The 21,085-nt window shown below is 42.0% G+C and overlaps 1 protein-coding gene across 5 annotated transcripts in view; it reads left to right on the top strand.

Annotated features, from left to right (window-relative positions):
* ST6GAL2 (ST6 beta-galactoside alpha-2,6-sialyltransferase 2) overlaps positions 1-21,085 on the top strand; it is a 275,950-nt gene that overhangs the window by 55,576 nt on the left and 199,289 nt on the right. Inside the window, exon 2 of one of the 5 annotated variants that reach the window (XM_043509987.1) lies at positions 6,749-6,860. The exons of the other annotated variants lie outside the window; for them this stretch is intronic. The gene's annotated coding sequence lies outside the window, so the exon portion shown is untranslated. The remainder of the gene's footprint in view (positions 1-6,748; positions 6,861-21,085) is intronic. 5 annotated transcript variants of the gene reach the window in all.

The raw sequence follows: 21,085 nt of genomic DNA on the forward strand, positions 1-21,085 counted from the left end.
CTTTTGCAGACCCTAAAGACTTCCAGTTCACCATGTGTATCAATGCAGGGAAATGTTCATCACAAGCTAAGCACCTGATGAGCTACATAGGCGGCTATTTCAAATTGTTCCTGATCTCCCTACCAGCAAAACAGTAAACATTTTTGACATAAACAATGTTTACAAGGAATATAAACAACAATTTATCTTAGATACGGCAACACAGTATCTACCATGTTTGAAAGGGAAAAAAATGTAGTTTGAACAAGAGCCAAGATTATGATTCAATTGAAGCTTTGGAATAACTCCCTTCAGTAAATACAACATTTACCTTTATTTCAAGTCTATGGTGTTAATTCACTTTATTTTCTTGTGTAATGCATTGAGCTGTCATCTGACAGCTGTCTACATAATAATTAGTTGACTGGAAAGGAAACATGCTTCTTCCTGTGTAAAAGATGCAAACGATAAAGTATCCTTTGTGGAGTGTTAGTAAAAAGCTATAATTTCACTGAAGAGTTCCATTGCTGAAATGCAATCATTTTGATTAACTGGGTCACATGTGTTGTGTCTGTCCTCTTCTGTTCAAGTTCTTATACTGTGCTCATCACCATTGTATCTGAGAATGGTATGTCATGTGATTGGTGCTGTACTCCCAGTTGAGCTGGCCAAAAATGTTGTCAGTTATTTTCTTTCAGAAAATTTTTCTTCATTGATCAAAATTTTTCATGAAAGACTAGCTAGTTTTGTCAAAAACATTTAGGTTTACACTAAAAAAAACACAGCCCAAAACTGGGGGAAAACATCAGTTTTTCAACAAACAAAACCAAAATCAAAGGAATTTTGACTAATGAAAAATTTTAGTTTTCTTCAAACTTTTTCACATGAAAAAAGGATGATTTCCTGACTAGCTCTAAGAGTGCTCTCTGCCAAGTTAGAGTGTGACAGGTTCTCTGTGCCTGGACCTTGAAATTGTAGGGATTGATATAGCGTTGGTTTCATTTTGTAGTGAGCCAAGATCTAAAGGTCTATAATTCTAGATTTGCAAACAAAATCCTTGCTTACAAGAGTTCAGGTTAAAAGTGTGTTCATCTAATTCCCGTTACATTTCCTTTTACAAATGTCTGAAAATTAACCGGTAGGGGACTCAACCTTTTTCCGATTGCCATAAAATTCTACACCACTCCCAGTCACTCCTTCCAACTTATTATTGCTTGCCTGTTTTGTTCTGTAATGTTAATGAAAATAATCTATTGGTGAATACTGTTGAATTTATGTTTTGTTTAAATGTGGGATTTCAAAAATAGCAGAGTCCCCAGGAATTTACCAAATGCTACAAATTCTTTCATTGTATAATATGTTGGTGGAGTGACCAATATTCTATCCTTTTTTCTTTGCAAATGAAAATAAAACACATAACCCCAGAACAACCACACATGAATACAATTAATTAATAGAATGTATAGAGAGAGCTAGGGATGGAGATCAGGGATGACGTGAAACTGATGACATGAAACCTTCTGATTCTTGTTTGATACTGGTCAATAACTGTCTGAACTTCAGGTTTCAGAGTAGCAGCCGTGTTAGTCTGTATTTGCAAAAAAGAAAAGGAGTACTTGTAGCACCTTAGAGACTAACAAATTTTTATTTGAGCATAAGCTTTCATGAGCTACAGTTCACTTCATCGGATGCATTCGGTGGAAAATACAGTGGGGAGATTGATATACACACACACAGAACATAAAACAATGGGCTTTATCATACACACTGTAAGGAGAGTGATCACTTAAGATGAGCTATTACCAGCAGGTGGGGGGGAGGAAGAAAACCTTTTGTGGTGAAATCAAGATGGGCCATTTCCAGCAGTTAACAAGAACGTCTGAGGAACAGTAGGGGGTGGGGTGGGGTGGGGGGAGAAATAACATGGGGAAATAGTTTTACTTTGTGTAATAACTCATCCATTCCCAGTCTATATTCAAGCCTACGTTAATTGTATCCAGTTTGCAAATTAATTCCAATTCAGCAGTCGCTCGTTGGAGTCTGTTTTTGAAGTTTTTTTATTGAAGAATAGCCACTCTCAGGTCTGTAATCGAGTGACCAGAGAAACTGAAGTGTTCTCCGACTGGTTTTTGAACGTTATAATTCTTGACATCTGATTTGTGTCCATTTATTCTTTTACGTAGAGACTGTCCAGTTTGACCAATGTACATGGCAGAAGGGCATTGCTGGCACATGATGGTATATATCACATTGGTAGATGTGCAGGTGAACGACCCTCTGACAGTGTGGCTGATGTGATTAGGCCCTATGATGGTGTCCCCTGAATAGATATGTGGACAGAGTTGGCAACAGGCTTTGTTGCAAGGATAGGTTCCTGGGTTAGTGGTTCTGTTGTGTGGTGTGTGGTTGCTGGTGAGTATTTACTTCAGGTTGGGGGGCTGTCTGTAAGCAAGGACTGGCCTGTCTTCCAAGATCTGTGAGAGTGATGGGTCGTCCTTCAGGATAGGTTGTAGATCCTTGATGATGTGTTGGAGAGGTTTTAGTTGGGGGCTGAAGGTGATGGCTAGTGGCCTTCTGTTATTTTCTTTGTTGGGCCTGTCCTGTAGTAGGTGACTTCTGGGTACTCTTCTGGCTCTGTCGATCTGTTTCTTCACTTCAGCAGGTGGGTATTGTAGTTGTAAGAATGCATGATAGAGATCTTGTAGGTGTTTGTCTCTGTCTGAGGGGTTGGAGCAAATGCGGTTATATCGTAGAGCTTGGCTGTAGACAATGGATCGTGTGGTATGATCTGGATGAAAGCTAGAGGCATGTAGGTAGGAATAGCGGTCAGTAGGTTTCCGATATAGGGTGGTGTTTATGTGACCATCGCTTATTAGCACTGTAGTGTCCAGGAAGTGGATCTCTTGTGTGGACTGGTCCATTACTCTCTGATCCCACTGAGGGTTACCAAAAGAAACTACAGCATTTGCTCAAGAAACTCCCTGAAAAAGCACAAGAACAAATCTGCACAGACACACCCCTGAAACCCCAACCTGGGGAATTCTATCTGCTACCCAAGATCCATAAACCTGGAAATCCTGGATGCCCCATCATCTCAAGCATTGGCACCCTGATAGCAGGATTGTCTGGCTATGTAGACTCCCTCCTCAGGCCCTATGCTACCAGCACTCCCAGCTGTCTTCGAGACACCACTGACTTCCTGAGGAAACTACAATCCATCGGTGATCTTCCTAAAAACACCATCCTAGCCACTATGGATGTAGAAGCCCTCTACACCAACATTCCACACAAAGATGGACTACAAGCCGTCAGGAACAGTATCCCCGATAATGTCACGCCTAATCTGGTGGCTGAACTTTGTGACTTTGTCCTCACCCATAACTATTTCACATCAGTGGTTTTCTGATCATTGGATCACTTTTGTTCTCAAAACAGTCCTTCCAGCCGTGGCCTGCTGAGGTGGATTCACCACCTGGAGCTTGTTTGCTGCCCCTGGTGATTTTGATTGGCAATCACTGGGTGGGCATGTGTTACTTCTCTCAACACAGGATCACTGTCTGCACATCAGGAAGCAGAGAGCTAGTGTCCTAGGTTTTGTTTAATGTCTTCTGTTTCTCCTGTGGGACTGACACTCAGAGGTAGTTATGACACCTGACCTTGGTGCAGATGAAATAGTTCTTACCTTGGCAGGTTACCAGCTACTTTCAGTTTAAATTCTAACATTCTCTCTCACATACAATTGGGTAACTGTTTGACATTCTTGTCCTAGTATGTCTTCTGTTCCAAGTCTCAGAGCTGGTGACACTATCAATAGGATTGGCAGAATTTGATTTTTTAATTTTATTTTTGTAATTTCAACAGATAATATTGACATTTATTTTTAAGCATGTTTAGATTTTTATTGAATTACATTTTCAGTTTTGCAAAATGAGAGGTTTTATGCTTTTAGAATTTTTATTAATTTAATTTTTCACAATTGTGGGAAATGATGAGGAGCTCAGCAAAGAGAGTGGGTCAGACAATAATTATTTGATCACAAATGTTGATATCAAAAACCTCAAACTTTATGACTGTTAGAACACAAATTGCCAACATCGTATGTCAAAATATACAGAGTAAATTTCCGTAAACTCCAAGTTCTCAAGCAGCATTTTTCTTACTTTGCCTATCTGTAAATTTCAATTATTATAGATGGAAATATTTTTTTCAGTTTGTGTGTATGGTGAAATTAATGTTTACTGACATTTTACTGATAAAAATCTAGCCCTTCCAAGCATACCTCTAAAGCAGAGGTGGTCAACCTGTGGCTCCGGAGCCACATGCGGCTCTTCAGAAATTAATATGAGGCTCCTTGTATAGGCACCGACTCCAGGGCTGGAGCTACAGTCGCCAACTTTCAGTGTGCCGGGGGGTGCTCACTGCTCAAACCCAGGTTCTAACAGAGGCACTGCCCCCACTCCACCCCTTCCCGCCCCCTCCCCTGAGCCTGCCATGCCCTCGCTTTTCTCCCCCCCTCACCCAGAGTCTCCTGCACGCCATGAAACAGTTGATGGGGAGGGAGGGGGAGGTGCTGATCAGCGAGGCTGCCAGTAGGTGGAAGGCTCTAGGGAGCAGTGGGGGGGGTGCTGATGCGGGGCTGTTGACGTATTACTGTGGCTCTTTGGCAATGGACATTGGTAAATTCTGGCTCCTTCTCAGGTTCAGGTGCCTCCCCCCCCCCGCTCTAAAGCATTGCAAGCATGCAATATTTTAATAATGCTAAGCATGTTTCAACCATGTTCTTCCATATTTATCTGGTTTTCTGGCTCAAAAATGAATGAAGAAAGTTCTGCTTCATGCAGCAGCACACACTCTTTCACATGCTGTAAGTGGTCACTGCTTTTGCTAAAGGGAAATGTAAAGGCAGCTTCACAGGCATGCATCAATGGCAATCCTATGGACACAGGCTTCAGAGACCTTTAACCCCAGGGCAGCTCACCTGAAGAAGTAGAGGACCCCAGAGATGCAGACATGACCAAGAAGACAAAGCCTACCATCCACTGACCTGATTTAAGGGAGTTCAGAGAAGTCTAGCCCCTCTTTCCATTTAGCCTGGCCTAGAATGAGAAATCCTACCTGACTTCCTTGAGGAAATATTACCCCCAGAGATCCCAGAAAATCTGTTCTTCAGTCCAACATTCAAAGTGCCCCTGCCTTTCAGCCTGCTCATCTTTTTCTGGTGTCAGGGTCCCAGCTAAACATTGGCCTTTTCAGGCCTTTTCAGCCCTTTCCTTCTCTCTTAGCTTAGGTCCCAAGAGAGATGTGTATCAAATCCGACCCTGCTATGTGCATACATACCTAGGGCATGTCTCTGCTCTGAATGGGGAATTTGATGCCCAGCTCGAGGAGATACAACCACACTAGCTCTCAGCATACTAGCACACTAAACAAAGTATCTCCACAGTGGTGCACGCAGTGGGAAGAGCTAGCTGCCCTGAGTGAGTACCTGTCCAAGACACTGAGCACTCATTGGAGTGACCCCCCCCCTCCCAGTGCTTGCATCTCCACATCCATGCTCTATTTTTAGCACGCTAGCTCAATCAGAGCTAGCAAGGGTATGGCTCCTCAAGCCGGGAATCACACCCCCATCCATACATGCAGGGCATGACCCAAAGCTCATGGAAGGCCACGGAAAGATACCCAGTGACTTTCATGGGCTTTGGATCAGGCCCGTACAATGATATGCCCACATGTACATTTGAAAATTTCAGGGACTGATTCTCATTTACACTCCTCCTTTTCATCACTTCTTTCCAGAGTGGTATAAAAGGACAGACCTTGAAGCAAATGAGAATCAGGCCTCATTCTCTCTCTTGCAAGTTGGTATATGGATGGATCTGCTAGCAGAAGCCTATTTGGCATCACAAAGCTGACAGCTGCATGGTAATGAGCCCATTCCAATATAATAAAGCTCATTACTATTAATATTAACCAGACTTGGAATGATTCATTAAGTGCTTTTCAAAATTTGGAAAGTACTTAATCAAAAGGTGGGGGCAGAGGAGCTGAAGAGTGTGGGAGAACAAATAAATAAAACTAGTGTCAGAAATTTGTTTATTTCTGACTTTCTGTCTGAATCCAGCCCATTGTTTTGACAGGAAATGGAATGAAAAAAGTAGAAGTTCATTGATTTACTCAGTTAAAAGATTAGATTCTGACTATTATATATAAATGTGAAAAAGATGCGAAGGATGAAATCCAAATGCCCTTGCTGTCAATGACACAACTCCCATTGATTTCCATAGGGCCAGGATTTTCCTCAAGGTCTAAGGAATTCAATGAATTTCCATAGTGTAGGGTTGTCTCTTGGTCCCATAAATTGTGGCTTCAGAGTTTTTTAAGCATGCTATTCATAATTATTCCTGTGTGTATTTCTATGTACACATGCAAGGTATGTACTTTGTCACCCAAACTTTCAAAAACAAAATGACTTTGGGCTCATTTTATTCTTTTACAACATTACCACGCGCCACAGATAAATTAAGGGGATCTTGGGCAGGAGTCAGGGGGCAGATAAGTTTTGGTGACTGGAGAGGGAAAGGTCAAGATATATGTTAGCAGTATGGGAAGATTTTGTCAGCTGAGAGGATTAGGTGTGAGCATTGTCAATGTGAGTGGGTTTGCCTGTTTTATAAATCTTTCCTTACCTCTTCTGATCACCATTTTGTCTCCTCTAGCTTCTGAACCCTCTTGTCTCCTTCTCTGATAACAACTGCTCTTCCTTTTGCAGCACTGCACCCAGTATGACGTTTCCCAGCTGAATGTTATACATCATGGTATGCTAGGAAACTTGGGTCAATTAATCCCTGTCTTGGGCACCCTGGGATTTGGAGCACATCAGGGTACATAGAATCATAGAATCATAGAATCATAGAATATCAGGGTTGGAAGGGACCCCAGAAGGTCATCTAGTCCAACCCCCTGCTCAAAGCAGGACCAAGTCCCAGTTAAATCATCCCAGCCAGGGCTTTGTCAAGCCTGACCTTAAAAACCTCTAAGGAAGGAGATTCTACCACCTCCCTAGGTAACGCATTCCAGTGTTTCACCACCCTCTTAGTGAAAAAGTTTTTCCTAATATCCAATCTAAACCTCCCCCATTGCAACTTGAGACCATTACTCCTCGTTCTGTCATCTGCTACCATTGAGAACAGTCTAGAGCCATCCTCTTTGAAACCCCCTTTCAGGTAGTTGAAAGCAGCTATCAAATCCCCCCTCATTCTTCTCTTCTGCAGACTAAACAATCCCAGCTCCCTCAGCCTCTCCTCATAAGTCATGTGCTCTAGACCCCTAATCATTTTTGTTGCCCTTCGTTGTACTCTTTCCAATTTATCCACATCCTTCCTGTAGTGTGGGGCCCAAAACTGGACACAGTACTCCAGATGAGGCCTCACCAGTGTCGAATAGAGGGGAACGATCACGTCCCTCGATCTGCTCGCTATGCCCCTACTTATACAACCCAAAATGCCATTGGCCTTCTTGGCAACAAGGGCACACTGCTGACTCATATCCAGCTTCTCGTCCACCGTCACCCCTAGGTCCTTTTCCGCAGAACTGCTGCCGAGCCATTCGGTCCCTAGTCTGTAGCGGTGCATTGGATTCTTCCATCCTAAGTGCAGGACCCTGCATTTATCCTTATTGAACCTCATTAGATTTCTTTTGGCCCAATCCTCCAATTTGTCTAGGTCCTTCTGTATCCTATCCCTCCCCTCCAGCGTATCTACCACTCCTCCCAGTTTAGTATCATCCGCAAATTTGCTGAGAGTGCAATCCACACCATCCTCCAGATCATTTATGAAGATATTGAACAAAACGGGCCCCAGGACCGACCCCTGGGGCACTCCACTTGACACCGGCTGCCAACTAGACATGGAGCCATTGATCACTACCCGTTGAGCCCGACAATCTAGCCAGCTTTCTACCCACCTTATAGTGCATTCATCCAGCCCATACTTCCTTAACTTGCTGACAAGAATGCTGTGGGAGACCGTGTCAAAAGCTTTGCTAAAGTCAAGAAACAATACATCCACTGCTTTCCCTTCATCCACAGAACCAGTAATCTCATCATAAAAGGCGATTAGATTAGTCAGGCATGACCTTCCCTTGGTGAATCCATGCTGACTGTTCCTGATCACTTTCCTCTCCTCTAAGTGCTTCAGGATTGATTCTTTGAGGACCTGCTCCATGATTTTTCCAGGGACTGAGGTGAGGCTGACCGGCCTGTAGTTCCCAGGATCCTCCTTCTTCCCTTTTTTAAAGATGGGCACTACATTAGCCTTTTTCCAGTCATCCGGGACTTCCCCCGTTCGCCACGAGTTTTCAAAGATAATGGCCAAGGGCTCTGCAATCACAGCCGCCAATTCCTTCAGTACTCTCGGATGCAATTCGTCCGGCCCCATGGACTTGTGCACGTCCAGCTTTTCTAAATAGTCCCTAACCACCTCTATCTCTACAGAGGGCTGGCCATCTCTTCCCCATTTTGTGTTGCCCAGCACAGCAGTCTGGGAGCTGACCTTGTTAGTGAAAACAGAGGCAAAAAAAGCATTGAGTACATTAGCTTTTTCCACATCCTCTGTCACTAGCTTGCCTCCCTCATTCAGTAAGGGGCCCACACTTTCCTTGGCTTTCTTCTTGTTGCCAACATACCTGAAGAAACCCTTCTTGTTACTCTTGACATCTCTTGCTAGCTGCAGCTCCAGGTGCGATTTGGCCCTCCTGATATCTTTCCTACATGCCCGAGCAATATTTTTATACTCTTCCTTGGTCATATGTCCAACCTTCCACTTCTTGTAAGCTTCTTTTTTATGTTTAAGATCCGCTAGGATTTCACCATTAAGCCAAGCTGGTCGCCTGCCATATTTACTATTCTTTCGACTCATCGGGATGGTTTGTCCCTGTAACCTCAACAGGGATTCCTTGAAATACAGCCAGCTCTCCTGGACTCCCTTCCCTTTCATGTTAGTCCCCCAGGGGATCCTGGCCATCTGTTCCCTGAGGGAGTCAAAGTCTGCTTTCCTGAAGTCCAGGGTCCGTATCCTGCTGCTTACCTTTCTTCCCTGCGTCAGGATCCTGAACTCAACCAACTCATGGTTGCTTAGGGACCCAGCTCTAAGACAGCTGTGTCCCATGCTAATCTTTATGGTGATGAAAGGAATATTACAGGAAGGGGGCAACAAGGTACTCAACCTGAACTTGCCAAGCGTCTGCCAGTTTGTCATCACTATTTGGAAGGAAAGAAGAGGTAGTGAAAGTCCTCCGAGTTTTTTGACCTTCATGGATAGTTCTCTTACATTTTATCTGGTGCCCTCCAAACTTCTGCCCCATCCCAAGGTACCATCTCTAAAGTGTGGATAGAAAGAGTATGATTTGCAGAGGTGAAAGTAAGCCAGCATGGCGTACCGGAAAGAAAGGGGCTGCCGGTGCAGGCTGGTACACAGCCGACGTTAAAGCACTGCCACAACAGCACTTTAAGGACCATATTGTCAGAACCGCTGAGGAGGGTGGGGGAAGGGGCAGCTGCCCCAGGGCCCAGTGATTTAAAAGGGCCTGGGGCTCCCAGCAGCGGCCGGAGCCCCAGGCCCTTTAAATTGCCACTGGAGCTCCGGGCAGCGCAGGCCAGGTAGCGCTGAAGGGCTGGCTGGGGGAGTCTGGCCCCAGCCCTGTCCCTTTCACCCAAGGCCCTGCCCCTTCTGGGGGCACAGAGCCACCCTCCCCCACCTTGCCAAGGAGCAATTTACTTTCACCTTGGATGGTTTGTTCTGTTTTTTCTTGCCCCAACCCCATGAGCAATCTGATTTTGAATAATTTTTTCCCCTCTAAAGATTGGTCTTGTCTTTGACATGGTCCGGGACTTGTAGAGCTGAAAATGATCTCATTTGAAATGAGCACTTGACTTTGTTGTTGTTGAATAGCCTGTGTTATACACTGAGATTTTTTGAGCTAGCATTTTAAATAGATGACCTTTAGTTTGCTCTGACCTGTGGGAGGATTGTCTCTGATTATGACATGTTGACATGTGGCTTTGAAACTTGGGGATGTATGCCTGTAGTTTTGCTTGTGAATGTTAATTCTGCAGTGAATATTTTTCAGTTCATGCTGCTTACAGAGTACTGTTTCTGTTTATTGTCCTCTTGTGATGTTTTCCCCTTCAGCTAGAAACAGGAGCTGAGATTGGATAATTAGTCTGCAGAATGTTTTTTTGTTCTGTTTTTACACCAGAAAACTGAAATCTCATCTATACTTCTTGACTACTCTGTAGCTTTGCACATCCTTTAATCAGTAAAGTCTGGACTGGGGGCAGGAGGGTAGTGACAGGGGAATGGTTTAACAGCAATTTCCAGATGGAATCTGTGCAAGCAAAGGAAACACCTATGATCCTTTATTCCAGCTATTATCCCAAACACCATAAGGAGTAGAAAATTTTTGTAGCAACAGGTATCTATCAAAGACTGACTTCTTGCAGCAGGATCTTCTCGGCAGAATAAAGGTTATATTTTTTTACAAAGAATTCTTGAGACATTTTCTTTTCTTCCACAAGTCTGGATTTTTCTTTCACCTTTTGTCATTGTCCAAATGTAATACATAACATTACTGCTCAGAAGAAATTACTGACTAGAATGTGTGTTTCTGCTGCCTCATCAAATAAGGAATATTATCCAAGCAGAACACCCACCAGTCACTCGAGTCCAGTTCATGATGCAGCAAGTTCAGCAAAGCAGAGGAGCCAATAAGATAGCTGTGTTTTAGATCTGGTCAGGAACCAGAATTGCATTCTATGGAAAATTTTGACATTAAAAAAAAATTCTTCTGAATTGGAATGAAAAAACAAAAACAAAAAACTTCTATCTCAGAATATCAAAACATTTTGTTTTGATACTACAAAAAGGTTTCATTTCAGATTTTATTTTTAATATTTATACATACTACATAATAAGTATTGAATATAAATAAGATTTATATTAAAATTAATTTAAAGTCAAAATGAAGTTAAACATTTCAATATTATTGAAATGAAACCATTTTCCCAACAAATGTTGTTGAAACCAACATGTTCCCATGAAACACTGGATTTCATCTTAATTGCATTTTTCTATGGAAAACCTTTTCATCTAAAAATTTCCCATCAGCTCAATCTGTATTATCCTCAGCCCATTATTTCCTAGAGTTGCAGAAGCTATCCTTGCGCTTACCTCATTTTCTGAGACACTTCCCTAACAAGGCTCCAGTTCTGCCAACCTGTGTTATGTTGGGACTAGTCCCATAAGCAATACTCCACACAAATAAGAGTGGCAGAATTAAGACCAAAATCAGGAGACTATCATAAAGAGAAAACAAAAAAAATAGCATTAGAATGAAGAGCTGTCTTCTGTAGAGACACTATCTGTAACTGATGAGGGAGATTATTTCTTTCTTGGGTCTGGATTCTAATCTCACAAATGTAAATCAGGATTAGCTCTTATGAAGTCAATGGGATTATTGTAGTGTTTTTTTAAAAAAGGGGGATATCCGACCACTTGTGTCTAGAAATATATCCTTAGATTTCACAACAAACTGTAAAGAAACTTCCAAGCTACTTCATATTGTTGCTTCTTCCAGACTTTGAGTCAAGTCTCGCAAACCTGACCCACACAAATAATCCTTCCTCACAGGAGTGGTCCTGTTCACTTCTTTGGATAAGGGAAAGAATAAAAATAAAAGTTATGGAATCAGCCCCTCATCCCCTTTGCAATAATCCTTTTCAATAATATGTTCAGCAACTTTGTGACATATCCACTATCACATATGCACAAAATTCAACTAATGATGATTTACACTTCCCACAGCTGCTGTCACACCAGTAGTTACAAATGTCCTTGCGTAAGTCTTCAGGGATCTAGCATTGTGGCTTTGTTAAATGTCCTCCTGCTTGATTCACAGCAGTATGGACAAGATGACAAGAACTGCCCATCTGATGGAATTCTTTATAGTCATACTGACACACCGCTATGTAAGCCCCAGTAATTTCTGAAAGGTATATTAAAGTCAATAGTCTTTTTAACCAGAACTGGATTCATCCAAGTCTGAAGACTGTCCTGCTGTCAAATATAGGCAAAGATGCCATTAGTGTACACTTTGTGCAAATGTTGTAAGAGCCCAAGGACCCCAGATCATTCTTTCAGGACTGGCTTGTCTATCATGGAGCATAGGGAATTACACTGTAGGTTTCAATGTCGTTAATGGACCAGCTTCATCTCTGTTGTAATTCCACTGACATTCAGCCTTATGATTAATGAGTATTAAATGCAAAAATCTGTTAATGCAACATTATGGCTGAAATGGTATTTGTGGAAATGTCATTCATGGCTTTTGTGTTGCCCTTTACTTGTCCCTTGGTGCATACATAGGGCTGGATTCTCCTCTCATTTACATCAGCATAACTTCAGAGTAACTCCAGTGATGTTAAAGAAGTGACACTGGACTGCACCAGTGTCAATTATTGTTATAACTTATCATATATAATATTATATATATATATATATAATATTATCATATATAATATAATATATATATTATATATATTATATATATTATATATCAATATAATATAACTTATATTAAGGTAGTGCCAAGTGCCACAACTGGGGCAAGGGGTTGGGGGGGGGGAACTGACTGAGACTTGTAAATATGTATATAGTACTACAGGTAATTTCTTGACTTGTTGTGATATCATAGCTCTAATGTTGCATTAACAACATTTCCTTGCATTAATTTTCCTGACAAAACAAAAAGCTGCTAACACCTTGATTTGAGTTTGTATAGACCAACGTTGCACTGCGACTCAGCAGAAATGCTACTTCGCTTGAGGCAGAGAATTCAAGGTGACTTACGGGGTGGGATGACTTGCTAGGGTTGGAGAGGATCAAGGGCCCTGACTGACTATGCATAGATATAAGCACTCAAGTACATATATATAACTCACTAGCTGAACTCAAGCAGAAAATCTTTAGCTCACAGTCTGAGTAAATGGGCTTTGCCATTGGGAGGGGAGAGGTATGGGATTGAGAAGGAAAGAAATCGCTCCCCGCAGGCAACATATCCAGAACAGTTCTGTAGACTCTACTGCAGCTCTATGGCTGCTTTAGTCTTAGTTCATGCAATATTGCCAGTCCCTAGCACAGAAGAAGCATGAGTCAGGCCTCCAAAACATCATAAGTTTGATTTAAAAATTATAAGGTTGGGTTTTTTTAAAAAAATAGACATTTGGTCCTTTTTTAATTTGCCTTCCGGTTTTTGAGCCTTTGGGTTCACGTTTTTAGTCTTTTCTCTGGCAGCATGAGGGACACAGACCTAATTTGAAAAAAGATGAAAGCTGAGATTCTTATGTGATAACTTGCCACCGGGAGCTCAGGCTTTAAGAAAAACACTAAATATCATGAGAGTTCGCAACATGCTTTTGAGTTCATACAGTCACCCAGCCCCCATTTCTCACATGATGTGTGAACACTGTGTTCCAAAATTCCCCTTTTACTGCTGGATGTCGGAGTAATTGCACAGCTGTTCTCAGAAGCACCTAGGCGCTGGAGACCCTGTGGAATTAAGTTAAACTCAGTTCATCACCCTCCAGTTCTTAGAAAGTAAAAAAAACCACAATACAAAATAGGACATTTTTCAATAGCATTGGAAACAACCAAAGAGTGAGTCATATTATTTAATCTTTTTATTACTGACCTCAGCACAAAAAGTGGGAGTGTGCTAATAAAGTTTGTGGATGATACAAAGCTGGGAGGTATTGCCAATTTAGAGAAGGACCGGGATATCATACAGGAAGATCTGGATGACCTTGTAAACTGGAGTAATAGTAATAGGATGAAATTTACTAGTGAGAAGTGTAAGGTTATGCACTTAGGAATTAATAACAAGAATTTTAGTTATAAGCTGGGGATGCATCAATTAGAAGTAACGGAGGAGGAGGAGAAGGACCTTGGAGTATTGGTTGATCATAGGATGACTATGAGCCGCCAATGTGATATGGCTGTGAAAAAAGCTAATGTGGTCTTGTGATGCATCAGGAGAGGTATTTCCAGTAGGGATAAGGAGGTTTTAGTACCGTTATACAAGGCACTGGTGAGACATCACCTGGAATACTGTGAGCAGTTCTGGTCTCCCATGTTTAAGAAGGATGAATTCAAACTGGAACAGGTACAGAGAAGGGCCTCTAGGATGATCTGAGGAATGGAAAACTTGTCTTATGAAAGGAGACTCAAGGAGCTTGGTTTGTTTAGCCTAACTAAAAGAAGGTTGAGGGGAAATATGATTGCTCTCTATAAATATATCAGAGGGATAAATACCAGAGAGGGAGAGGAATTATTTAAGCTCAGTACCAATGTGGACACAAGAACAAATGGATATAAACTGGCCACCAGGAAGTTTAGACTTGAAATTAGATGAAGGTTTCTAACCGTCAGAGGAGTAAAGTTTTGGAATAGCCTTCCAAGGAAAGCAGTGGGGGCAAAAGATCTATCTGGCTTTAAGATTAAACTCGATAAGTTTATGGAGGAGATGGTATGTTGGGATAACATGATTTTGGTAGTTAATTGATCTTTAAATATTCATGGTAAATAGGCCTAATGGCCGGTGATGGGATGTTAGATGCGGTGGGATCAGAGTTACCCAGGAAAGAATTTTCTGTAGTATCTGGCTGGTGAATCTTGCCCATATGCTGAGGGTTTAGCTGATCGCCATATTTGGGGTCGGGAAGGAATTTTCCTCCATGGCAGATTGGAAGAGGCCCTGGAGGTTTTTCGCCTTCCTCTGTAGCATGGGGCACGGGTCACTTGCTGGAGGATTCTCTGCTCCTTGAAATCTTTAAACCACAATTTGAGGACTTCAATAGCTGACACATAGGTGAGAGGTTTTTTGCAAGAGTGGGTGGGTGAGATTCTGTGGCCTGCATTGTGCAGGAGGTCAGACTAGATGATCATAATAGTCCCTTCTGACCTTAGTATCTATGAATCTATGAATCATCAGAGGAAGATTTCATACTTCTAGGGGTATATTCTGAAGAGAACAGACAGGCACTCTATTTTTCAATGGAGTACCGGAGAATGACCTTGGTTTATTAAGTCCTCCCTACAACACATTCTGGTCCTCTCAAGGAACTGAAAGACCCAGAACTCCACAGACCACGTTTGTTCCCTAAAGACAGGCTCTATAAATCCTACCACTCCCATGGTACCAAATTAAGGTTCCTCTCTGTCATTTTGGGAGGAGGAAGGGCTAGGGCGGGATTTTAGGGGGCACATTTAAATCACTATGGAAAAATAATATCCTGAACACATGATGTAACATGTTATTTGCACTCCTTTATAAGTTATTTTTTTCCTAACATAACAAAGCACCCGCTCTTCACTGAGGCAAACACAGGGCTAATTCCTCCCCAGAGTAAATCAGCATAGCTCCACTGATGGCAGGCAATCCAGCTATAATTATTGACCCCCAACTGAAGATCTGGCCCATAATGTAGTATGTAAATATTTAGATCTAATCCATTTTCACTAAATGAGGAACAGGGAGAAACATCTGCAAATTTTTTGAACTAGGGAAAAAATCTGTTCTTTCATTCTTAGATAACTGAAATGGCTGAAAGTATTTTCTTCAAACTTATCCCTCAAAATTACTTATGGGAGAAAAACAATCATTAGAAACATCAATACAAAGGTAATTGGAAGAGCACTAATGAGAAACATCAATACAAAGGTAATTGCAAATAAGGGCTTAAAATGAAAGTGTGTTTTCAATCATATGAGGGAAGCCCAAGGCACTTGGCTTAAGTGTTTGGCACTGCGTTTCCCAGGGGGACATGGCCTTCAGAAATGACTTGGAAATTTTTTTAATATGCTACATTTTCATAATTACGAAAGTGCAGATAATAAATAAAGAACAGGAAGAATAAAAATCTGGAAGAATGTCAATCATTTGGATTTTAATCATTTTTAAAATAGAAAAAAAGCAGCAGCTGAAAAGAATGTGAATTAGAGGTCTTGTTTAGGAAGATGACCTTGCCTCATGGCTCATATTGAATCATTTAGAATTACGCTTACATAGATATTTGTTAGTCCAGAGACAAATCAAGTTCATGGCTGGTTGGAGGCCAGGCTGTGAATAACTTGACTATGTTTTTATTGTATGTCAAATATTATATGTTATCACAAGTCTCATGATAGATGGGGGTTTTCTTAAAGCCCCAGCTCCTGTATATATATACTGGTTTCAGAGTAGCAGCTGTTTTAGTCTGTATTCGCAAAAAGAAAAGAAGTACTTATGGCACCTTAGAGACTAACAAATTTATTTGAGCATAAGCTTTTGTGAGCTACAGCTCACTTCATCGGATGCATTCAGTGGAAAATACAGTGGGGAGATTTGCATACACATACAGAGAACATGAAACAATGGATTTTATCATACACACTGTAAGGAGAGTGATCACTTAAGATGAGCTATTACCAGCAGGAGGGAGGAGGGGGGAAAGGGAGGAAGAAAACCATTAGTGCTGATAATCAAGGTGGGCCATTTCCAGCAGTTGACAAGAACGTCTGAGGAACAGTGGGGGTTGGGGAGGGGAGGAAATAACATGGGGAAATAGTTTTACTTTGTGTAAATGACCCATCCACTCCCAGGCTCTATTCAAGCCTAAGTTAATTGTATCCAGTTTGCAAATTAATTCCAATTCAGCAGTCGCTCGTTGGAGTCTGTTTTTGAAGCTTTTTTGTTGAAGGATAGCCACTCTTAGGTCTGTGATCGAGTGACCAGAGAGATTGAAGTGTTCTCCAACTGGTTTTTGAATGTTATAATTCTTGACGTCTGATTTGTGTCCATTCATTCTTTTACGTAGAGACTGTCCAGTTTGATCAATGTACATGGCAGAGGGGAATTGCTGGCATTGATGGCATATATCACATTGGTAGATGCGCAGGTGAACGAGCCTCTGATAGTGTGGCTGATGTGATTAGGCCCTATGATGGTGTCCCCTGAATAGATATGTGGACAGAGTTGGCAACGGGCTTTGTTGCAAGGATAGGTTCCTGGGTTAGTGGTTCTGTTGTGTGCTGTGTGGTTGCTGGTGAGTATTTGCTTCAGGCTGGGGGGCTGTCTGTAAGCAAGGACTGGCCTGTCTCCCAAGATCTGTGAGAGTGATGGGTCGTCCTTCAGGATAGGTTGTAGATCCTTGATGATGTGTTGGAGAGATTTTAGTTGGAGGCTGAAAGTGATGGCTAGTGGCCTTCTGTTCTTTTCTTTGTTGGGCCTGTCCTGTAGTAGGTGACTTCTGGGTACTCTTCTGGCTCTGTCAATCTGTTTCTTCACTTCAGCAGGTGGGTATTGTAGTTGTAAGAATGCTTGATAGAGATCTTGTAGGTGTTTGTCTCTGTCTGAGCGGTTGGAGCAAACGCGGTTGTATCGTAGAGCTTTGCTGTAGACAATGGATTGTGTGGTGTGATCTGGGTGAAAGCTGGAGGCATGTAGGTAGGAAAAGTGGTCAGTAGGTTTTCAGTATAGGGTGGTGTTTATGTGACCATCGCTTATTAGCACCGTAGTGTCCAGGAAGTGGATCTCTTGTGTGGACTGGTCCAGGCTGAGGTTGATGGTGGGATGGAAATTGTTGAAATCATGGTGGAATTCCTCAAGGGCTTCTTTTCCATCGGTCCAGATGATGTAGATGTCATCAATGTAGTGCAAGTAGAGTAGGGGCATTATGGGACGAGAGCTGAGGAAGTGTTGTTCTAAGTGAGCCATAAAAATGTTGGCATACTGTGGGGCCATTTGGGTACCCATAGTAGTACCACTGATTTGAAGGTATACATTGTCCCCAAATGTGAAATAGTTATGGGTGAGGACAAAGTCACAAAGTTCAGCCACCAGGTTAGCTGTGACATTATCGGGGATACTGTTCCTGACGGTTTGTAGTCCATCTTTATGTGGAATGTTGGTGTAGAGGGCTTCTACATCCATAGTGGCTAGGATGGTGTTTTTAGGAAGATCACCGATAGATTGTAGTTTCCTCAGGAAGTCAGTGGTGTCTCGAAGATAGCGGGGAGTGCTGGTAGCGTAGGACCTGAGGAGGGAGTCTACATAGCCAGACAATCCTGCTGTCAGGGTGCCAATGCTTGAGATGATGGGGCATCCAGGATTTCCAGGTTTATGGATCTTGTGTAGCCGATAGAATACCCCAGGTTGGAGTTCCAGGGGTGTGTCCGTGCGGATTTGTTCTTGTGCTTTTTCAGGGAGTTTCTTGAGCAAATGGTGTCGTTTCTTTTGGTAACCCTCAGAGGGATCAGAGGGTAATGGCTTGTAGAAAGTGGTGTTGGAGAGCTGCCTAGTAGCCTCTTGTTCATATTCCGACCTATTCATGATGACGACAGCATCTCCTTTGTCAGCCTTTTTGATTATAATGTCAGCGTTGTTTCTGAGGCTGTGGATGGCATTGTGTTCTGCACAGCAGAGGTTATGCGGCAAGTGATGCTGCTTTTCCACAATTTCAGCCCGTGCACGTCGGCGGAAGCACTCTATGTAGAAGTCCAGTCTGTTGTTTCGACCTTCAGGAGGAGTCCACCCAGAATCCTTCTTTTTGTAGTGTTGGTAAGAAGGTCTCTGTGGGTTAGTATGTTGTTCAGAGGTGTGTTGGAAATATTCTTTGAGTCGGAGACGTCGAAAATAGGACTCTAGGTCACCAGAGAACTGTATCACGTTCGTGGGGGTGGAGGGGAAAAAGGAGAGGCCCCGAGATAGGACAGATTATTCTGCTGGACTAAGAGTATAGTTGGATAGATTAACAATATTGCTGGGTGGGTTAAGGGAACCACTGTTGTGGCCCCTTCTGGCATGTAGTAGTTTAGATAGTTTAGTGTCCTTTTTCTTTTGTAGAGAAGCAAAGTGTGTGTTGTAAATGGCTTCTAGTATTTGTAAAGTCCAGCCACGAGGAAGTTTGTGTGGAAGGTTGGTTTTTTATGAGAATATCCAGTTTTGAGAGCTCATTCTTAATCTTTCCCTGTTTGCTGTAGAGGATGTTGATCAGGTGGTTCTGCAGTTTCTTTGAGAGCGTGTGGCACAAGCTGTCAGCATAGTCTGTGTGGTATGTAGATTGTAATGGATTTTTTACCTTCAGTCCTTTTGGTATGATGTCCATCTGTTTGCATTTGGAAAGAAAGATGATGTCTGTCTGTATCTGTATGAGTTTTTTCATGAAGTTGATAGATTTCCACTCCATACGGCTAAATTCAGTGCCTTGCATAATGACAGGTTTCAGAGTAGCAACCGTGTTAGTCTGTATTCACAAAAAGAAAAGGAATACTTGTGGCACCTTGGAGACTAACAAATTTATTTGAGCATAAGCTTTTGTGAGCTACAGCTCACTTCATCGGATGCATTCAGTGGAAAATACAGTGGGGAGATTTATATACACACAGAGAGAACATGAAACAATGGGTTTCCTTGCAACAAAGCCCGTTGCCAACTCTGTCCACATATCTATTCAGGGGACACCATCATAGGGCCTAATCACATCAGCCACACTATCAGAGGCTCGTTCACCTGCGCATCTACTAATGTGATATATGCCATCAATGCCAGCAATTCCCCTCTGCCATGTACATTGGTCAAACTGGACAGTCTCTATGTAAAAGAATAAATGGACACAAAGCAGACGTCAAGAATTATAACATTCAAAAACCAGTCGGAGAACACTTCAGTCTCTCTGGTCACTCGATTACAGACCTAAGAGTGGCTATTCTTCAACAAAAAAACTTCAAAAACAGACTCCAACGAGATACTGCTGAATTGGAATTAATTTGCAAACTGGATACAATTAACTAAGGCTTGAATAGAGCCTGGGAGTGGTTGGGTCATTTACACAAAGTAAAACTATTTCCCCATGTTATTTCCTCCCCTCCCCAACCCCCACTGTTCCTCAGATGTTCTTGTCAACTGCTGGAAATGGCCCACCTTGATTATCAGCACTAATGGTTTTCTTCCTCCCTTTCCCCCTTCCCCGCTCCTACTGGTGATGGCTCAACTTATGTGATCACTCTCCTTTCAATGTGTATGATAAAACTCATTGTTTCATGTTCTCTGTGAGTGTATATAAGTCTCCCCACTGTATTTTCCACTGAATGCATCTGATGAAGTGAGCTGTAGCTCACGAAAGCTTATGCTCAAATAAATTTGTTAGTCTGTAAAGTGCCACAAGTACTCCTTTTCTTTTTATGTATTTACTGTAATTTTATTATATGTTCAGTCTATTTTAATACTTTAATACCTACATGAACAATTTTAAGCTATTCTATTTGTCTTTTCTAAATTAATAAAATTCAAAAATAATCTGTGAACAGAAAATATTAATTGGCTTGAATGAGAATATTTTTTATTTTATTTTTGTTTATGGCACTCCTGTTATTAAAAAGCACCTTTTAATGATTTTGTGAGCTATTAATTATGAGAATGAAGCACACTTTGTATTTTGGTTTTGAATTATTTAGCAACAATTTTCAATGGTTAACTTATCTCTCTCTCTCTAAACTGGTCAGTGCTCAGATACTGTAAAAGAGCTCAGAGCATTTAGAACATCTTGCTGTATGTGCCTACTGTCTTTTAAAGTACAGTAGACATATAAGTCTTAATCTAAAGCCCTTTAAAATCAATGTGAGCCTTTCCATTGACTTCAATGGGCTCCTGCCTTGTGCTCAGTGCAGTGCCCAAGGCTTTGTATAGGGTATCTGAGAGGGTTTATGGGGTGGGACATATTCTTCTGTGAGTTGGCACAGAGTGTTTCTGTGCTGTTACTTTAGTCCATGGCTTCATAATTAACTGCTGCCCCTAAGCACAGGGTTTACACCTGTGGAACGGATTGACCTGTGGGTATCCATTGGCCACAACTTAGTGTGTCTCTGTCACGTCCTCAAAGCTCCCCTCCTCTCCCCCAAACTGATGATGAGAAAGACACTGTGGAGTAGAGCTCCTTGGTGTCTATAGGATACACACACAGTTTTCCTGCATGGACTGCCTGTGGCCTGCTCCCCTGCACAGTGGAATGCCTTTTTTA

The sequence above is a fragment of the Dermochelys coriacea genome, chromosome 1 (assembly GCF_009764565.3).
Source record: "Dermochelys coriacea isolate rDerCor1 chromosome 1, rDerCor1.pri.v4, whole genome shotgun sequence".
In the NCBI taxonomy this organism is placed as follows: Eukaryota; Metazoa; Chordata; order Testudines; family Dermochelyidae; genus Dermochelys; species Dermochelys coriacea.